The sequence below is a fragment of the Labrus mixtus genome, chromosome 23 (genome assembly GCF_963584025.1).
Source record: "Labrus mixtus chromosome 23, fLabMix1.1, whole genome shotgun sequence".
NCBI lineage: Eukaryota > Metazoa > Chordata > Actinopteri > Labriformes > Labridae > Labrus > Labrus mixtus.
In genome coordinates, this window is record NC_083634.1 from 7,053,318 (window position 1) to 7,072,290 (window position 18,973).

The following is an 18,973-nucleotide window of genomic DNA, read 5'->3' on the forward strand; positions in this document are numbered from 1 at the left end:
GGTAAAATCATACTGAGTCGTACTTTAATATATCCTTGCATATTGTTTCATATCGTATAACATCCATTTGTATCATGTTCCATCGTTTTATATCATTTCAGATCAGACTGTATCGTAGGATTTCTATCGTATCCTAACGTATTGTTTCTGTTCGTATCATAAACCCTCTGGTACCGTATCTGATCCTATCTCTCCGTATCATAACCTTTCATTTCATATCCTTTGGTTTAGGGTTATATCTTAAATCCTCTCTGTTTCGTATCCTATGAAGCCTAAATTTAAGATGATTGCAAAAGTCTTTCATGGATATTCTAAATGTTTGAATGTTTTTAGGCTCCCTTATTTAAAGTTTTTCTAAACATAGTTTACTCGTACCAAAGTCTCGGTAAGGGATTCTTGTTATTTTTGTATCTGATAAAACGGAGCAGGTGATTCAGGGTCTGCATCGAGGTCTTCTTCCTGGTTTTAGTCTTTGACTTTCCGAGCTGTTCGACAGTAAACTTTCCAAACAGAGGATTCATTTTACCCTCGAATGTTCACAGAGCCCGTTCTGTGTGTGCAGCGTCTCAGTGAGCAGTGAAAGATGGAGGAAAACTAATTACACAGCAGATATGGGGGGAGGCAGGAGGGGGGGAGGAATTGATGTGTTATGCCCCGTCAGTGTTGCTGCAGTAGCAATTAGATAATAGGTCTGGATCAGCAGCACACAGCCTGCTCAACACCATCAGAGATTAGAGGGAGATGTTTCAGTGTTCACGGTGGACTGCTCTTTCTCCGTCTCCGTCCAAACCTGTCGACCTGAAAGAAACCGACACGAGAGAAGACACAGAAACACAGTTCACTGGCAGACATGATTCTTATTACTGATCATCAATGAAATATCTGGTGTTTTGGGTCTTTTACTATCTGCGCCCTGGCAACCAAACCAGGTGTGCTCAGTCCTATGCTTAAGTCCCAGCAGCTCTTCTTCACAAATCTTTCCTGTTTCAAAAACCTCCCATTTTAGATTTGCCTCCCCCTTAATGCCAACAGCATTCATTTTATGCAGAACACGTTTCCAGCAACATCAATGTGTACAAACTGCATTTTACACCCTTATTTTATATTTTTCTTCCCATTTCTTCCCTTTTTTAACAAACAATATAATCAGGTAATCCCCTGTTTCTGGTATGATAAATAATGATAGATGCCTTGGTCCATTTTTTGTGGTGTACCACAAGGTTCTGTCCTCGACCGATGCTGTTTGCATTACACTAGGGGGCCTGTGTTCAAGCTCTGCTTCCTGAACGAGAAAACGCCCTCAGCATCAGCTGTTTGTAGGCAAGTTCAACTTTTCAACTTCCCTTTTTAGGTTAAATTTGAGGATTTTTCAGCTTTTATTTAGAGACAGGACAGACTTTAGAGTCAGAAATCAGGAAGAGAGAGAGAGAGTGGGGAATGACATGCGGGAAAGTAGGCATCGAACCCAGGCCTCCCCCCAAGAGGAACACAGCCACTGTATATGGGGCACCTGCACCAACCACTAGTCCACTGAAGCTCCCAACTTTTCAACTTTTGACACCGCCACCCTCATCAATTCTCCCTCACCGACCAATCAAAATCAAGGGGCTGGATTTCTGACATCAACTTTGTCAACACGAGTGGTGGAGGAAAAACCAATATCTGACGTGTCGAGGGGAAAGTTTCCAGGTTTAAAGCTGCTGCTAAGACCAGGACAGGATTCCTTTACCTGTTTTTCTTTTCTTTGTTTTTAATTAAAAGCAAATATTAAGCATACTGAGCAATGAGGCATTTATCATCAGATGAAGGTAGACGGGGATTGCCAAAGGGTTCTGAGATTGCAAACTGGCTAACAAATACGTTTTTTTTCATGCACCTGAAGGCGTCATCCCAAAGGTCAAACCAAGCCTCCAGCCTACCATGAGGTCTCTCTTCTACTTCATGTTGTCCTCGATGATGCCCAGCAGTGGGAGTGATGTGTGAAGTCAATAGTAAGCGAGGCCTTGAGTTTGCATCTGTTCCTGCCAAAACTCAACAGAAGTTATTCACTGTTTTGTTGGCTCAGTGAAATTTATTTGACATGCTCAACAAGGAAATTCATTTTCCCTAAAAAGGAAAACTGCTAAGGATGTGGGTGATTAAATAAATGGTGGTATCTAATATAAAACAGATGCTTTTTTAGCATCATTCACTGACCTGATCTCCATAATCCAACCCTCCAGACGTGGACTCTGTCCTCTGTGTTTCTGGGGCCAAACATACATAAGATAGAGTGTTATTAGGGGGATGCATTAACAGTCGGTGCGCAAAGAGCTGACAGCAATAATGGCCAATAAAATCAAAGCAGAGTACTCTGGACCGCAGTGTAAAGATGTATTTATACGCTGGTGCTGCAGAGAGCATTTTCAGAATGTTCAACCGGGTGACTCCAACAGATTTTATAGGAACACAACATCTGTGAAAATATTACTGAAGTCACTTAGAATTAGAAGCTGGACTGTTTCCTCACTCTATTGTTTTCTCTGTGTTACAGCTTCTTCATTTACTCGAGTAATGACGGTATGATGTAAATCCTGATTTTCACTTTCAGTTTTTAGCGCTAAACAAAATAAAGGGATTAAAATTATGAAAAGTCTGTTCACATATCCTTCATTTAAACCATTAGCAACAATGCCATATGACACTATATCTTTTTTTTCAGCTTCCCACCCGGAGCGGGACGTCAGAGGAAAATGTCAGCGGTGTGATTTGAGTCAACAGCTGACCAATAAAAGAATGAAAGTTGACCAATCACAGCTTATAGATGCGGTTAAAAAGAGTAATTTTCATGCATCGCCTCTGAACAGTCAGAATGATAACGCTGTTATTGTGTATTAATTTGTTTTTGTGCTGGGACCCCCTTTAAATGAGATGGACCATCTTTAGGGGCTTTCCTTTAATACAAAATAGTACGATACAATTCAATTGCAGGATATGTAACTTTGTGCTACGTTTTTCACTTATGATGTCTTAAATTACCATCGATATGATACGATCAGTTCTTACGTATCAATACGACAAAATGCAATACCGCAGATACGTTACTTGGCGATAAGATACGAAACAATACGATTCAAGATTCAATTGGATTCTATAAAATATATATATATATATATATATATATATATTTATTTATTTCTGTCTGTGGTTACAAACACAAAGCAAAGAAACAAAGTTTGTTCCTCATGGTTGGCAGATGGATGAACGTTTGGTTTGGTCCATTTAGCAGATGGATGGATGGTTGTGTGCAGCAGTGTCGATGACAGTGAACAGTGTCTGCACTTTTAGGGCAGACCGTATTGATTATGTAATATACAAGCGCTGGTGCTGAATGACTCCTTCTTAATTCTCTGAGAGCCGTTATGCTGAGACAGACGCTGCAGCGACAGAGAAGAGGGAGAGAGGGATGAAGAAGAAGAGGACAGAATGAGATTAATTTGACAGGGGAGGAAGAGGAACTGGCTCTGTGTGTGTGTGTGTGTGTGTGTGTGTGTGTGTGTGTGTGTGCGTGCGTGCGTGCGTGCGTGCGTGCGTGTGTGTGTGTGTGTGCGTGTGTCTGTGTGTAGATGCACTCAGTGTGGAGTGGACTCACAATGTCAGATCGTCCTCTGTTTGCCTCCAGCCTTAATCAGAGAAGAGCAGATATTCACTGAAATCAGACGTCCAGTGAGTAAAAGCTAATCTGGATTGTGCACTTTTTGGTTTTGGATGCATTTCAGTGCCTGCAGATGCAAATGTATTAGTTCATCGACTTCTTCTTTACTCTGAGAAGCAGAAAATGAAATTATTCCAACGACTCAAGCTTCAAGCTACACTACTATTTTTGACTTTAAAATGCAGATAACCTTTGTCTAAGCAGCAACCTCCAAGTGACAAAAGTTGCAGTTCCTCCAGTGTCCACTAGAGTCTGTCTCCGGGAGTGAGTCAGTCCCCATAGAGCCCCATATTAAAAGGTCCATGTTTACATCCTGGTACAAAAACAGTTTTGGTGTGGGCCGAGTGCAGACCGTCCCTGGACCAGACTAATCTTCCTTCGTGGGTGTGAGGCCCCCCAGGGTGTCATGATACGAGCTTTATGAGTCCAACAGACTGATTGTTGAGCATCATGCTCTCGGGGGGTTTGATTCCAATGACCTTGTGGCCTTCTGCAGGATAACATATGTTGTTCTGTTGAAGATGTCAGATGGGGAGGATTGCTACTCTTGCTGGTCTCCAAGGAGGTGATGATGTGGCTTTAAACCTTGAATCATTCTGAAGAATCATCCCTGGAAACACAGTATTGTAACCGAGGCTCTGGACTCATGAGACCTTTTCAGACTGCGTTTCCATAAAAGTGCCAAAACTAAGCTCAGCAGTCATCACGTCTTTGTGCGTTCATATTGATTCCGCGACGGCGTAACCTTCGTGTTCCAGTCTATGAATCACATTGCGTATCAGAGATTATCGGCAGGTCTCCAGTTTAGAGTTGAAAAGGCCTAAATTGCACAAAACATTGGCAACCTGTTTTTGCATTGCTAATATTTTTTTTGAAGGAGTTTGACTGCAGTTTATCAAAGACTCATACTTCTCTTACACGCCTGTATTATAAAATAAATGTTTATTTGAAGATTTGGTACTTCTTAATACTCGTGATCATAAACGTTGGAAATGTTGACGACCTTCATTTAAACCTTTTAATGGCTCATTAGTGTAATGGAGGTGTGGTTATAGTCAGATCTTAGGCTGGGGAGGGGCCCAATGTGAGATCTGTTCGTGGGGCCCAGAGATCCTGGAGACGCCCCTAGATATGCTCTGGTGATTGGTTGTTTCAAGGCCACGCCCCTGTTAGTGTTTGTCAAAGCTGTACTTCAGACAGACACATGTTGGTTTATAAAACATTTAGCTGCTCTAATAAATTATTATGTTTTAAGTGATCGGCCCCCTTGTGGTGATATTTCTGTCTGTCACTGAGGAAGACGACGACGATGAAGACGGGAGTGTCTTCACATTAGACTCAGTGTGTGACAGTGAGGGGCGGGGCTTAAAGACACGATTATTTATCAGGCGAATAACTGAATTTATTACACCAATTAAACACGGAGCGAGGAGGATGTTTTTCACTCAAACTTTATCGACACTGATGGACAGGACAGCTGCAGCCTCATGAAGACTAAATATTTGTCCTCTGCTGCTCCTGTAACAGATCTCTACAGCTGTGTGTGTGTGTGTGTGTGTGTGTGTGTGTGTGTGTGTGTGTGTCGTGTGTGTGTGTGTGTGTGTGTGTGTGTGTGTGTGTGTGTGTGTGTGTTTAATACACCCTGAGGAGAGAGTAAAGAGAGGTGAGACAGGTCAGATTCAAGGCACTTAAGTTGATTAAAATGTCTCTGCTGCAGTACCTCCTCCTCCCCTCCTCTCCCCATCTACCCTTTACTGCCTCCCTCTCCTCCACCCTCCCTCCATCTCCTCCCTCCGTCTCCTCCCTCCTTCTCCTTTTCCTTCTCCTTCCTCCATCTCCTCCTTCTCCTCCCTCCTTCTCCTCCTTCTCCTCCTTCTCCTCCATCCTCCCTCCTTCTCCTCTCTCTGTCTCCTCCATCCTCCCCCTTTCTCTCCTCTCCTCTTGTTTTCAGAGAACGCTGCAGAACACAAACCTTGTTAGCCGAGGACAACAGGAGAAACACCAGATGATTCCATGCTCACTGAGAAGGTTTCATATGAAGCTGTGTTTGACTTTCACTTCCCTGATCACGACGGGCCTCAAAAAATCATCAAAACATTCACAAAATGTGAGAGACCTGAAACTGTTGCAGTTCGGTTTTGTTCATGCACAAAATAGTTTACTTTAGTTCTTACTAACAGAAAACCTCTGGGGTTTTAAAATGAAGACAGTGCAGAAGCGCAAAAAAACTGTAGTTCCTCGAGTGTCCACTTGAAGTTGGCTCCAAAAGTGAGTCAATCCTCATTAGGTCCCATATTACAGTGTCCCTTTTTACAGCAGAAATAAACATGTTTACAGCCTGGAACAAAACACATTTTGATCTCTCTAACTCATTTTGTTATCGGCACATCCTGTACAGGGTTAAATTAGTTTACATCTTTTTTTACACATGTATAATTAGGGGCATGGCTTAGTTGACAGACAGGTAGGCATGTTGTAGCTGTTTGTAAGGATGTTAAAGCCCCGCCCTCAGCCCCACCCCTTTCTTTGTCTCTTGATTAATTTAAAGGTAGAGTCAGCATTTCAAACATGGTGACCGCCATCATTGGGCTTCAAAACTCCTCTTTAGTACCAAAGATTGTTTTTATACAGGCTGTGGGTTTTACCAAAAAAATACTTTTAAAATGCTCTCCTCCAAACTCGTCTTTTTCTACTGCTAGGATTTCTTTTATTTTCACACTGGTCACATGTTATGTAAAATACTAGCACTGTCAGCATGACCTAGTTAATCATGATTAAGGTCTGAAATGAATGCATTCATGTTTTAATCTTTAGTAATCTCATGTTATTGAGAGCCCTTCCAGAGAGGGGGCGTGGTCAGACACAGCTCATTTACATTTAAAGGTACAGACACAGAAACAGCCTGTTCTGAGCAGGGCTGAAATAGAGGGGTTTATAGACATGATCAAATACAGGATCAGAGTGGATTTACAACAAGAAACTTCACACACATGTTTTGAGGAGCTCTGAGACTTATTTAAACTGAAGAAGAGGAGGAGAATATGTGACCTTTATTTAATATGTAGACTCAGACTCCACCAGGTTTGCAGACTTACAGATCCTAAATGATCTGAGTGCTGGAACTTCAATAGTCTGCTCCTCGTTTGGTTTCCATGGCTGACTTTTTGCCATGACTGCCTCTAACTTAGTTTGCCTACACATTGTGGTGATTGTGATAGTTTGATGCATGCTGTGTGAGACTGTCAGTGTTTGAGGTTTGTCGTGGTCATTTGAGAGCTTCTCCTCTATTCTGAGCTCCACTTCTCTTAATCCTGAGGGGACGCTCTGCAGAACAGTTGTTGTCTCCAGAGCCAAAAAAAGACAACAGTTGTCCCTTTAAAAGCCCCGGGGCAGAGTGTGTGTGTGTGTGTGTGTGTGTGTGTGTGTGTGTGTGTGTGGCCAAGGACATCCAATCCCATTTTTGTAAACACTTGTAAACTCAGGTTTAACCCTTGGAGCCCTGACACGCTCTCGCTCCCCTCGTGCATCAGTTCATAAAGATGTTTTTAAGTAAATCTTGTATTCAGTCTTCGCTCACAGTTTAAAAAATCAGTACGGTGGGGGGGTGGAGACAGATACCAAGTGTTTATGTGTGCAGGGGCAGGTCTATCTGTAACACCTCTGACATGTTTTATAGAATAGTAAATACCACCAGTGAAGGTTTTCTCCGCAACAGGTGTTCTGATATTGTTAAAGATGGACGCAGTAGAAATGTTTGCAAACACAACATTCAAACGTGGCCCCTCCTCCTGGGCTCATCACCCCCAGAAGCCACGCCCACTCACTGCAGGACTTAGTGTGTACGTTTACTGCTTGTACCTACACTGCAAGCTAACGCACGCTAGCACAAGCCAACTGCCTGTGTTTTTCACCGGCCTGTCCAACAGGAAGCAGTACAAATCTGTGCCTGGAACTTCTCCTTTACTGGTCCCACAGAACATGCTCACTGGGAGTCTCATCTCATCAGTTCATTATGTCGACTATGTCGTCTCTGTCCCTGCATCATGTGACGCTGCAATATCAGGTTCTGCCACCATGTAAAACTGGCTTCACGTACTCCACGTACTTCCTGGGGTTTGGGTCTCACAAACACTTAATATTCTGTTGCATCATGGGAAATGATTATCTTTTTGTTGTCTGTCTTTGTGATATTTCAAACACATTGACGTAGAATAATAAACACAATTTTGCAACATTTCCCTCTGAGGTTTCCTTCAGTCTGCCTTCATCTAAACACCTGAACTGAAAGCTTCTCTCACTGTGCTTCCACATCGTGCTGAGCGTCACGTGTGAAGACAAACCGCTGAATGTTTCTCTCTTCACCCGGAGTTTCTCCTCCAGCCTCCTCGTATTTATTCTGCAGAAAGTCAGAGTGAGTTGATGTGAGAACGCAGCAGGATATAATCAGGAGAATTCACCTGGAGCGAGTGGGAGGGGGTGGTAATGTTTATTACCTGTGATCGCTGCACGACCATAGACTGTCTGCACGCCACCTCTACCATCTCCGTGCTCTAATGAACCTGCTGCATTATGTTTCCTGTTCTCCAGTATGTTCTTCTCCACTCTTTAGTGGGGCTACCAGCATCCCAACAAAAACTAAAATCACAGAGAACCCCTCTCACCCTGTTTTTTATAGGTTGGTAGATTTTGGAGGCACAGCAACTTTCTGAAACTCGTAGATGATGCTTGATTCTGATTGGCCAGAGTAGTGTGTTGTTGTTTTTTTTAATCTAAAGATTGGCAAAGAAAATAAAAACAAACATTTCAATATGCAGGAAAAAAAAAACATAACCCCCTTAGCGCCCCCTGGTGACGCTGCCTGAGTCAGGACCCCCACTTTGAAAAGCACTGGCATATCGGACTCTGTTGTATCGTTCTTTTTACGTCATGGCGGCCTCGTGAGACCCCTCCCCCTTCCTGTCATTGACCTATAGATGATGTCACAGTCTGGGGTAAGAAGTTTCCTGACAGTCTATAAAAGAAATCTTCAGCACCAACATCATGTTTATAATATTTAAGTAAAATAATAATGTTGATGTTTGCTGTGAGGACATCATTGTTTGTTTATGTGTTATAAAAGTATTTGGTACATTATTATGGAAGCCCTAAGTGGACATTTTATCCGACTCGGGTTTCCCGAGATAACCAGTTGGTCATTATATCGTAATAACAATGCCGGTGCCGTTTCCTCTAGATACAATTTTTTTATTCATTCAGGCTATTTTAAAACACTTTTAACTATTTCAAATAAATTATTACTTTCAAGCCTCAGTAATTTTTTCTACTTCTGCAGGCTCCTCTGGGCTCCCGTAGTTTTGACTCTGTGCTCCATCTTTATGGATAAAGTTTTTTATGTCGGCCTCATTTTTCATCTCTTTGTTTATGTGTTATTTTAAATGTCAGCTGTGAGCTTAGAATGAATTCTTATATCATTTATTATTTTTTGACACAAAGAAAATTAAGTGTTTTATTTTTTATCTCCTTCAGTGAATCACAAACACTCGCAGTCTGTGTAAAGATTATTTAACACCTCAGGCTTTCTGTGCTGTATGGAATCAAGCGTTCCGCCGCTGTTCTCGCGAGATGACGCGTCTTTACTATGTTTACAGGCAGTATTTAGCAGCAGCAGTCTCCCCCTGCCGTCACTGCTTTACGGTCCGGTCGAGTGGACGTTAAACGCGCTGCCGCTACTGCTGGGAGGAGGAGGCTCTACCGACATTTCGTGCCTGACAGCCGGCCGGAGGCTCCTCTCCTGCGGGACACGGTTTCATTCAACCACCAACCGACCTCCGGTGTCGTTAATTCAGCCGAGGAGAGGAAGAAACGAACCTGCAGCTCGCTTTGTTTGCTTCGCAGGGGTAGACAGGTAAGACCGAAACACCGGAGCCGTCCTTCTGGCTGCTAATGCTGCTCGAGAACACGGCTGACACTTTGAGATGTGAATGACATGGTTATAATAAAACTCGTAGAATTCCAGACGGGATTCTGCATTACAGTGACAGCTGTAAACCTAATGGAGCTCGTGCGGTTCTCACACTGTTTATCTCGTGCGTGACAGATAGATGCCCTATAATCTTTGCTTCATCAACGGTAGTCATGGTAACTGTCCATTTCCCGAGATCCACGGAACCGGTACCAGGTTAGGCGGTGCAGCTGTTCGTGCGGTGAAGAGCGTCACGCCAAATCCCATTCAAATTTCTACAAATTTAGAGTTTTCTCGCTCATGTAATAATCCATACGGCTCATTGGACATGGATGGTTATCAACTCTGAATCTACGTGAGGAGTGAGTCTTTTCGGCTTCCATATAACCTGTAAAAAAAGAATAGTTTCAGTGACATTGTATTGAAACTGCAAACAAGCTTGCAGGAATAGCAAGTGAACGCCTTGTAGGATTGCATTACTCACAAACAGGTTCATGTTGTATGACAGAGAGACATTAAATTGCCAAATTCATGTATGTGTGTGTGCGCGCGCGCGCGCGTGTGTTTGGTTGCAGCTGGAGGAGACAGTTCTGGGAAATCGATGTGTGTGACGCGCCTCGATGGCGAGACGCATGTGGCTGCTTTGTGTTGTTGGTATCCTCTTTCGTTACAAACGTTCACTGTGTGTGTGTGTGTGTGTGTGTGTGTGTGTGTGTCAGTGTATCTCACACACTCGGTAATAGACGTGCACGTTCTCTGGTTTTGCAGAAAGCTCAGATTTAATCTTTCTGCAAAGATCTGCACATTTACACGTTTAAAGGTTGAATTCCATATTTTTTTAAAGCGTTTGTTGGATTGTATGTGTAGTGTTTCATGTTAACATTATTTACCCTGATAGTGTTTTTATTTCCTCTCAGAGAGCAGATTACTAAACATCGTGACATCCCTGCTCTCCTTACAGAAGCTGTGCAGCTTCTAATCAGTCACACAGCTGTGTGTGTGTGTGTGTGTGTGTGTGTGTGTGTGTGTGTGTGTGTGTGTGTGTGTGCGCGAGTGCGCGTGTCTCTCCACCAGTGTGTGTGTGTGTGTGTGTGTGTGTGTGTGTGTGTGTGTGTGTGTGTGTGTGTGTGTGTCTCCACCTGTGTGTGTGTGCGTGCGTTTTTGTGTATGTCTCCACCTGTGTGTGTGTATGTGTATGTGCGCGTGTGTTAGATAACAGCGTTTCAGGGATGCTGTGTGTTGGCTGAGGTGTGGGAACAGATAAGAGGCAGGTTGATGATGAACGGGTGTTTACAGTGGTTAAAACAAACTCTGTCCTCCCTCTCTGCTCTGATTTACGCCCTCCTATAACTCCGAGGACTTAATGCAGCTCTGACAGCTGGCACCGCATGCCGCTCTCCTCTCACTGCCAAATACTAATCAATGCTGCGGCTTTTTATTCATTTATTAAAAGTAGCATTCCTGCACACGGGATAATATCTGTAAGTGAGTCTGACTCTGCAGTTTTGGGTCCTCGGGGGAGCACTTTGTCTCTGTGAGCTGCTGTAATCCTGAATCAGGGCGAAGTGACGGGACATTAATATGGTCACAATAATGACATCATGGGGCCGGTTTGAGGAGCGTCTTTAAAACATTTGAAGGAACAGTTTAATGAGCTGATCACTGAAGCTTGTTTGCTCAAACTGTCCGTCGCAGTTTTTTCATGTAGAGACAGGACCGTGGATAGAGTCAGAGATCAGGGCGAGAGATAGAGAGAGTGGGGGGTTACATGCAGGAAAGAGGCCACAGGTCAGATTTGAGCTCGGGCTGCCCCCTTGGAGGACTATAGCCTCCGTACATGGGGTTCACGACCTAACCGCTGGGCTACCAGCGTCCCAACAAAAACTAAAATCACAGACGACCCCTCTCACCCTGATAACAGACGACCCCTCCCACCCCCTCCACCCTGATCACAGACGGCCCCTCCCACCCCCTCTCACCCTGATCACAGACGGCCCCTCCCACCCTCTCACCCTGATCACAGAGGACCCCTCCCACCCCCTCCACCCTGATCACAGACGACCCCTCCCACCCCCTCTCACCCTGATCACAGACGACCCCTCCCACCCCCTCTCACCCTGATCACAGACGGCCCCTCCCACCCCCTCTCACCCTGATCACAGACGGCCCCTCCACCCTGATCACAGAGGACCCCTCCCACCCCCTCCACCCTGATCACAGACGGCCCCTCCCACCCCCTCTCACCCTGATCACAGACGGCCCCTCCCACCCTCTCCACCCTGATCACAGAGGACCCCTCCCACCCTCTCCACCCTGATCACAGACGGCCCCTCCCACGCCCTCTCACCCTGATCACAGAGGACCCCTCCCACCCCCTCTCCATCCTGATCACAGAGGACCCCTCACACCCCCTCTCACCCTGATCACAGAGGACCCCTCCCACCCCCTCTCACCCTGATCACAGACGGCCCCTCCCACCCCCTCTCACCCTGATCACAGACGGCCCCTCCCACCCTCTCCACCCTGATCACAGACGGCCCCTCCCACCCCCTCTCACCCTGATCACAGACGGCCCCTCCCACCCTCTCCACCCTGATCACAGACGGCCCCTCCCACCCCCTCTCACCCTGATCACAGACGGCCCCTCCCACCCTCTCCACCCTGATCACAGAGGACCCCTCCCACCCCCTCTCACCCTGATCACAGAGGACCCCTCCCACCCCCTCTCACCCTGATGACAGAGGACCCCTCCCACCCCCTTCACCCCTCTTTCCAGTTACTGCCGTCATGTGGACTTTCCAAAGTCCCTGTGTCCCATAATAACATCTACAGAACATCCTTCATTGGTTGTTGTTGTTGTTGTTTTTCCTGTGCGTTGTGTTTATTATTTGAGCCTCGTCAAAGCAGATGTTCTGTCTCTGTTGGGACAGACAGTAAAGTTTATCTATCTGTCTAAACACCGACACTGAAAGGAAGCATAGCAACCAAAGAAACAATCTTACTGATAAATGTGTTCCTGAAGGTTCCTCATGTTGAATCAGTTTGACTATTAGTGGAGGATTCTGTCCCACAGACGTGTTGCAGTTTGATCTGCTTGTTCGCCTGACTGAAGCTTCTCTAAAATGTTCCAGTTCATCCACAGTGTGTTTGACCTGCTCAGCCTGTGGGCGGGTTAAGAGTCAGACAGCAGAGAACAGTTTAATGTGGGAGTGGGTAGAAAAATACTCTCAAACTGTGCGGCTGAGTCCTCACTGTAACATCCTCGCTTTAACGTCCTCGCTGTAACGTCCTCGCTTTAACGTCCTCGCTTTAACGTCCTCGCTTTAACGTCCTCGCTTTAACGTCCTCACTGTAACGTCTTCGCTTTAACGTCCTCACTGTAACGTCCTCGCTTTAACATCCTCACTGTAACATCCTCGCTTTAACGTCCTCACTGTAACGTCCTCGCTTTAACGTCCTCACTGTAACATCCTCGCTTTAACGTCCTCGCTGTAACGTCCTCGCTTTAACGTCCTCGCTTTAACGTCCTCGCTTTAACGTCCTCACTGTAACGTCTTCGCTTTAACGTCCTCACTGTAACGTCCTCGCTTTAACATCCTCACTGTAACGTCCTCGCTTTAACGTCCTCACTGTAACGTCCTCGCTTTAACGTCCTCACTGTAACGTCCTCGCTTTAACATCCTCACTGTAACAACCTCGCTTTAACGTCCTCGCTTTAACGTCCTCACTGTAACAACCTCGCTTTAACGTCCTCGCTTTAACATCCTCACTGTAACAACCTCGCTTTAACGTCCTCGCTGTAACGTCCTCGCTTTAACGTCCTCACTGTAACATCCTCGCTTTAACGTCCTCGCTTTAACGTCCTCACTGTAACATCCTCGCTTTAACGTCCTCGCTTTAACGTCCTCGCTTTAACGTCCTCGCTTTAACATCCTCGCTTTAACGTCCTCGCTTTAACAACCTCGCTTTAACGTCCTCACTGTAACGTCCTCGCTTTAACGTCCTCGCTTTAACGTCCTCGCTTTCACATCCTCGCTGTAACGTCCTCGCTTTAACATCCTCACTGTAACAACCTCGCTTTAACGTCCTCACTGTAACGTCCTCGCTTTAACATCCTCACTGTAACAACCTCGCTTTAACGTCCTCGCTTTAACATCCTCACTGTAACAACCTCGCTTTAACGTCCTCGCTTTAACATCCTCACTGTAACAACCTCGCTTTAACGTCCTCGCTGTAACGTCCTCGCTTTAACGTCCTCACTGTAACATCCTCGCTTTAACGTCCTCGCTTTAACGTCCTCTCTGTAACATCCTCGCTTTAACGTCCTCGCTTTAACGTCCTCGCTTTAACATCCTCGCTTTAACGTCCTCGCTTTAACAACCTCGCTTTAACGTCCTCACTGTAACGTCCTCGCTTTAACGTCCTCGCTTTCACATCCTCGCTGTAACGTCCTCGCTTTAACATCCTCACTGTAACAACCTCGCTTTAACGTCCTCACTGTAACATCCTCGCTTTAACGTCCTCGCTTTAACATCCTCGCTTTAACGTCCTCACTGTAACATCCTCGCTTTAACGTCCTCGCTTTAACGTCCTCGCTTTAACATCCTCGCTTTAACGTCCTCGCTTTAACAACCTCGCTTTAACGTCCTCACTGTAACGTCCTCGCTTTAACGTCCTCGCTTTAACGTCCTCGCTTTAACGTCCTCGCTTTCACATCCTCGCTTTAACATCCTCACTGTAACATCCTCGCTTTAACGTCCTCGCTGTAACGTCCTCGCTTTAACATCCTCGCTTTAACGTCCTCGCTGTAACGTCCTCGCTTTAACGTCCTCGCTTTAACGTCCTCGCTTTAACGTCCTCGCTTTCACATCCTCGCTTTAACATCCTCACTGTAACATCCTCGCTTTAACGTCCTCGCTGTAACGTCCTCGCTTTAACATCCTCGCTTTAACGTCCTCGCTTTAACGTCCTCGCTTTAACATCCTCGCTGTAACGTCCTCGCTTTAACATCCTCACTGTAACGTCCTCGCTTTAACGTCCTCGCTGTAACGTCCTCGCTTTAACATCCTCACTATAACGTCCTCGCTTTAACGTCCTCGCTGTAACGTCCTCGCTTTAACGTCCTCGCTTTAACGTCCTCGCTGTAACGTCCTCGCTTTAACGTCCTCGCTGTAACGACCTCGCTGTAACATCCTCGCTTTAACGTCCTCGCTTTAACGTCCTCACTGTAACGTCCTCGCTTTAACGTCCTCGCTTTAACGTCCTCGCTTTAACGTCCTCGCTTTCACATCCTCGCTTTAACATCCTCACTGTAACATCCTCGCTTTAACGTCCTCGCTGTAACGTCCTCGCTTTAACATCCTCGCTTTAACGTCCTCGCTTTAACGTCCTCGCTTTAACATCCTCGCTGTAACGTCCTCGCTTTAACATCCTCACTGTAACGTCCTCGCTTTAACGTCCTCGCTGTAACGTCCTCGCTTTAACATCCTCACTATAACGTCCTCGCTTTAACGTCCTCGCTGTAACGTCCTCGCTTTAACGTCCTCGCTTTAACGTCCTCGCTGTAACGTCCTCGCTTTAACGTCCTCGCTGTAACGACCTCGCTGTAACATCCTCGCTTTAACGTCCTCGCTTTAACGTCCTCGCTTTAACGTCCTCGCTTTAACAACCTCGCTTTAACGTCCTCGCTGTAACGTCCTCGCTTTAACGTCCTTGCTTTAACGTCCTCGCTTTCACATCCTCGCTGTAACGTCCTCGCTTTAACGTCCTCACTGTAACGTCCTCGCTTTAACGTCCTCACTGTAACGTCCTCGCTTTAACATCCTCACTGTAACGTCCTCGCTTTAACATCCTCACTGTAACAACCTCGCTTTAACGTCCTCACTGTAACATCCTCGCTTTAACGTCCTCGCTTTAACGTCCTCGCTTTAACATCCTCGCTTTAACGTCCTCGCTGTAACATCCTCGCTTCAACGTCCTCGCTTTAACATCCTCGCTTTAACGTCCTCGCTTTAACAACCTCGCTTTAACGTCCTCACTGTAACGTCCTCGCTTTAACGTCCTCGCTTTAACGTCCTCGCTTTCACATCCTCGCAGTAACGTCCTCGCTTTAACATCCTCACTGTAACATCCTTGCTTTAACGTCCTCGCTGTAACGTCCTCGCTTTAACATCCTCGCAGTAACGTCCTCGCTTTAACATCCTCACTGTAACATCCTCGCTTTAACGTCCTCGCTTTAACGTCCTCGCTTTCACATCCTCGCAGTAACGTCCTCGCTTTAACATCCTCACTGTAACATCCTCGCTTTAACGTCCTCGCTTTAACGTCCTCGCTTTAACGTCCTCGCTGTAACGTCCTCGCTTTAACATCCTCGCTGTAACGTCCTCGCTTTAACATCCTCGCTGTAAAGTCCTCGCTTTAACAATCTCGCTGTAACGTCCTCGCTTTAACATCCTCGCTTTAACGTCCTCGCTTTCACATCCTCGCTTTAACATCCTCACTGTAACATCCTCGCTTTAACGTCCTCGCTGTAACGTCCTCGCTTTAACGTCCTCGCTGTAACGTCCTCGCTTTAACGTCCTCGCTTTAACGTCCTCGCTGTAACGTCCTCGCTTTAACATCCTCACTGTAACGTCCTCGCTTTAACGTCCTCGCTGTAACGTCCTCGCTTTAACATCCTCACTATAACGTCCTCGCTTTAACGTCCTCGCTGTAACGTCCTCGCTTTAACATCCTCACTGTAACGTCCTCGCTTTAACATCCTCACTGTAACGTCCTCGCTTTAACGTCCTCGCTGTAACGTCCTCGCTTTAACATCCTCACTGTAACGTCCTCGCTTTAACATCCTCGCTTTAACATCCTCGCTGTAACGTCCTCGCTTTAACATCCTCGCTGTAACGTCCTCGCTTTAACGTCCTCGCTGTAACGTCCTCGCTTTAACATCCTCGCTGTAACGTCCTCGCTTTAACATCCTCGCTGTAACGTCCTCGCTTTAACGTCCTCGCTGTAACGTCCTCGCTTTAACGTCCTCGCTTTAACGTCCTCGCTGTAACGTCCTCGCTTTAACGTCCTCGCTGTAACGACCTCGCTGTAACATCCTCGCTTTAACGTCCTCGCTTTAACGTCCTCGCTTTAACGTCCTCGCTTTAACAACCTCGCTGTAACGTCCTCGCTTTAACGTCCTTGCTTTAACGTCCTCGCTTTCACATCCTCGCTGTAACGTCCTCGCTTTAACGTCCTCACTGTAACGTCCTCGCTTTAACGTCCTCACTGTAACGTCCTCGCTTTAACATCCTCACTGTAACGTCCTCGCTTTAACATCCTCACTGTAACAACCTCGCTTTAACGTCCTCACTGTAACATCCTCGCTTTAACGTCCTCGCTTTAACGTCCTCGCTTTAACATCCTCGCTTTAACGTCCTCGCTGTAACATCCTCGCTTCAACGTCCTCGCTTTAACATCCTCGCTTTAACGTCCTCGCTTTAACAACCTCGCTTTAACGTCCTCACTGTAACGTCCTCGCTTTAACATCCTCGCTTTAACGTCCTCGCTTTCACATCCTCGCAGTAACGTCCTCGCTTTAACATCCTCACTGTAACATCCTCGCTTTAACGTCCTCGCTGTAACGTCCTCGCTTTAACATCCTCGCAGTAACGTCCTCGCTTTAACATCCTCACTGTAACATCCTCGCTTTAACGTCCTCGCTTTAACGTCCTCGCTGTAACGTCCTCGCTTTAACATCCTCGCTGTAAAGTCCTCGCTTTAACAATCTCGCTGTAACGTCCTCGCTTTAACATCCTCGCTTTAACGTCCTCGCTTTAACGTCCTCGCTGTAACGTCCTCGCTGTAACGTCCTCGCTTTAACGTCCTCGCTTTAACGTCCTCGCTGTAACGTCCTCGCTTTAACGTCCTCGCTTTAACGTCCTCGCTGTAACGTCCTCGCTGTAACGTCCTCGCTGTAACGTCCTCGCTTTAACGTCCTCGCTTTAACGTCCTCGCTTTAACGTCCTCGCTTTAACATCCTCGCTTTACTGTCCTCGCTGTAACGTCCTGCCAGCTAACAACGTCTGAATGTTCCTCATGGTGTGACACATCTATTATTTAATGATGGACAGAATCAAACGGTAACAAAGCTTTAAGAGGACCAACGAGTGCGAGACGAGTCAACGCATCAACAGAAAGATCTCCTGCACACAAACAGTGCTGACGTGTTTGTGTCGGGAAGGAGCAGGAAGACGCCATCTTTGTTTGTTTCAGTGTTCAATTATAGAAGTGGGCCCTCGTTAGCCTCAGATCTCACATGGTTAATAACAGGACCTTTTATGGACACAAAGTTCTGGTTCAGGATCAGTGTGAGCAGAGACCCACGCTGACTGTGTTTACTGTAAAGCACTCTAAAGAAACCAGAGAAGAAGAAACCCGGAGGAGTCGGGCTCAGTGTGATGACGGTTCATTAGGTCAGTTAGACTTTTACGTGTGTGTGTGTGATGTGTGTGTGTGTGTGTGTGTGTGTGTGTGTGTGTGTGTGTTTATCTGTTTGTGTGTATGTGTGTGTGTGTATGTGTGTGTGTGTGTGTGTGTGTGTGTGTGTGTGTTTGTGTGTTTGTGTGTGTGTGTGTGTATGGGTAAATGTACAGTAGATGGACTTGAGCTTTTCTAGTCTTCAAACCACTCAAAGTGCTTTTACACTGCAGGTCACACCTACACATTCACACACTGATGGTAGTGATCTCTATGTAGTATCATCCTTCAGAAGTAAGTAATCCATTCATACACCACCACAGAAGCAGGGGAGCAATTCAGGGTTAAGTGTCTTGCCCAAGGACACATCGGACATGTTGCCCAGCTGGGGATAGAACCATCGACCTTCCGGTTGAGAGGCGACGACTCTACAGCCCTGTGTGTGTGGGGGGGGGATATCTGTGTGTCCAAAGGGGTGTTGTGTGAATCATTAGATGACCAAACTGCAAAATGGAAAATTCCAGTGATCCCTCTGCAGCTGGTTGTCCGTCAGGATACATCTGTCTTCTCCTCTGAGCAGGAGCCTGACCGGGCCCAGGGAGAAACACCCGTACACATCCTGTCTAACACTTTGACTCTGTAATTGGCTTTGGTTCATGGTGTTTGGAGTCCTGCTTGAAGGGCCAAACCTGCACACTTACACAGACGGAGCTCAGCAGCATGCAGCCAAGAGACCACAAACATTACACCCGTCGTGTTGCTGCATGAAAACTCGAGGAGTGAAACACGTGTGAGCCGGCTGCATGAATTAAAGGATCTGATCAGGAACTCATCATGCTCTTGGAGAAGATATGGAT

At 46.1% G+C, this 18,973-nt stretch overlaps 1 protein-coding gene across 1 annotated transcript in view; it reads left to right on the forward strand.

Annotated features, from left to right (window-relative positions):
- The first annotated feature begins 9,414 nt into the window (after positions 1-9,414).
- The window catches only part of ache (acetylcholinesterase (Yt blood group)), a 28,236-nt gene continuing 18,677 nt past the window's right edge, over positions 9,415-18,973 (forward strand). Inside the window, exon 1 of the mRNA XM_061030837.1 lies at positions 9,415-9,599. The gene's annotated coding sequence lies outside the window, so the exon portion shown is untranslated. The remainder of the gene's footprint in view (positions 9,600-18,973) is intronic.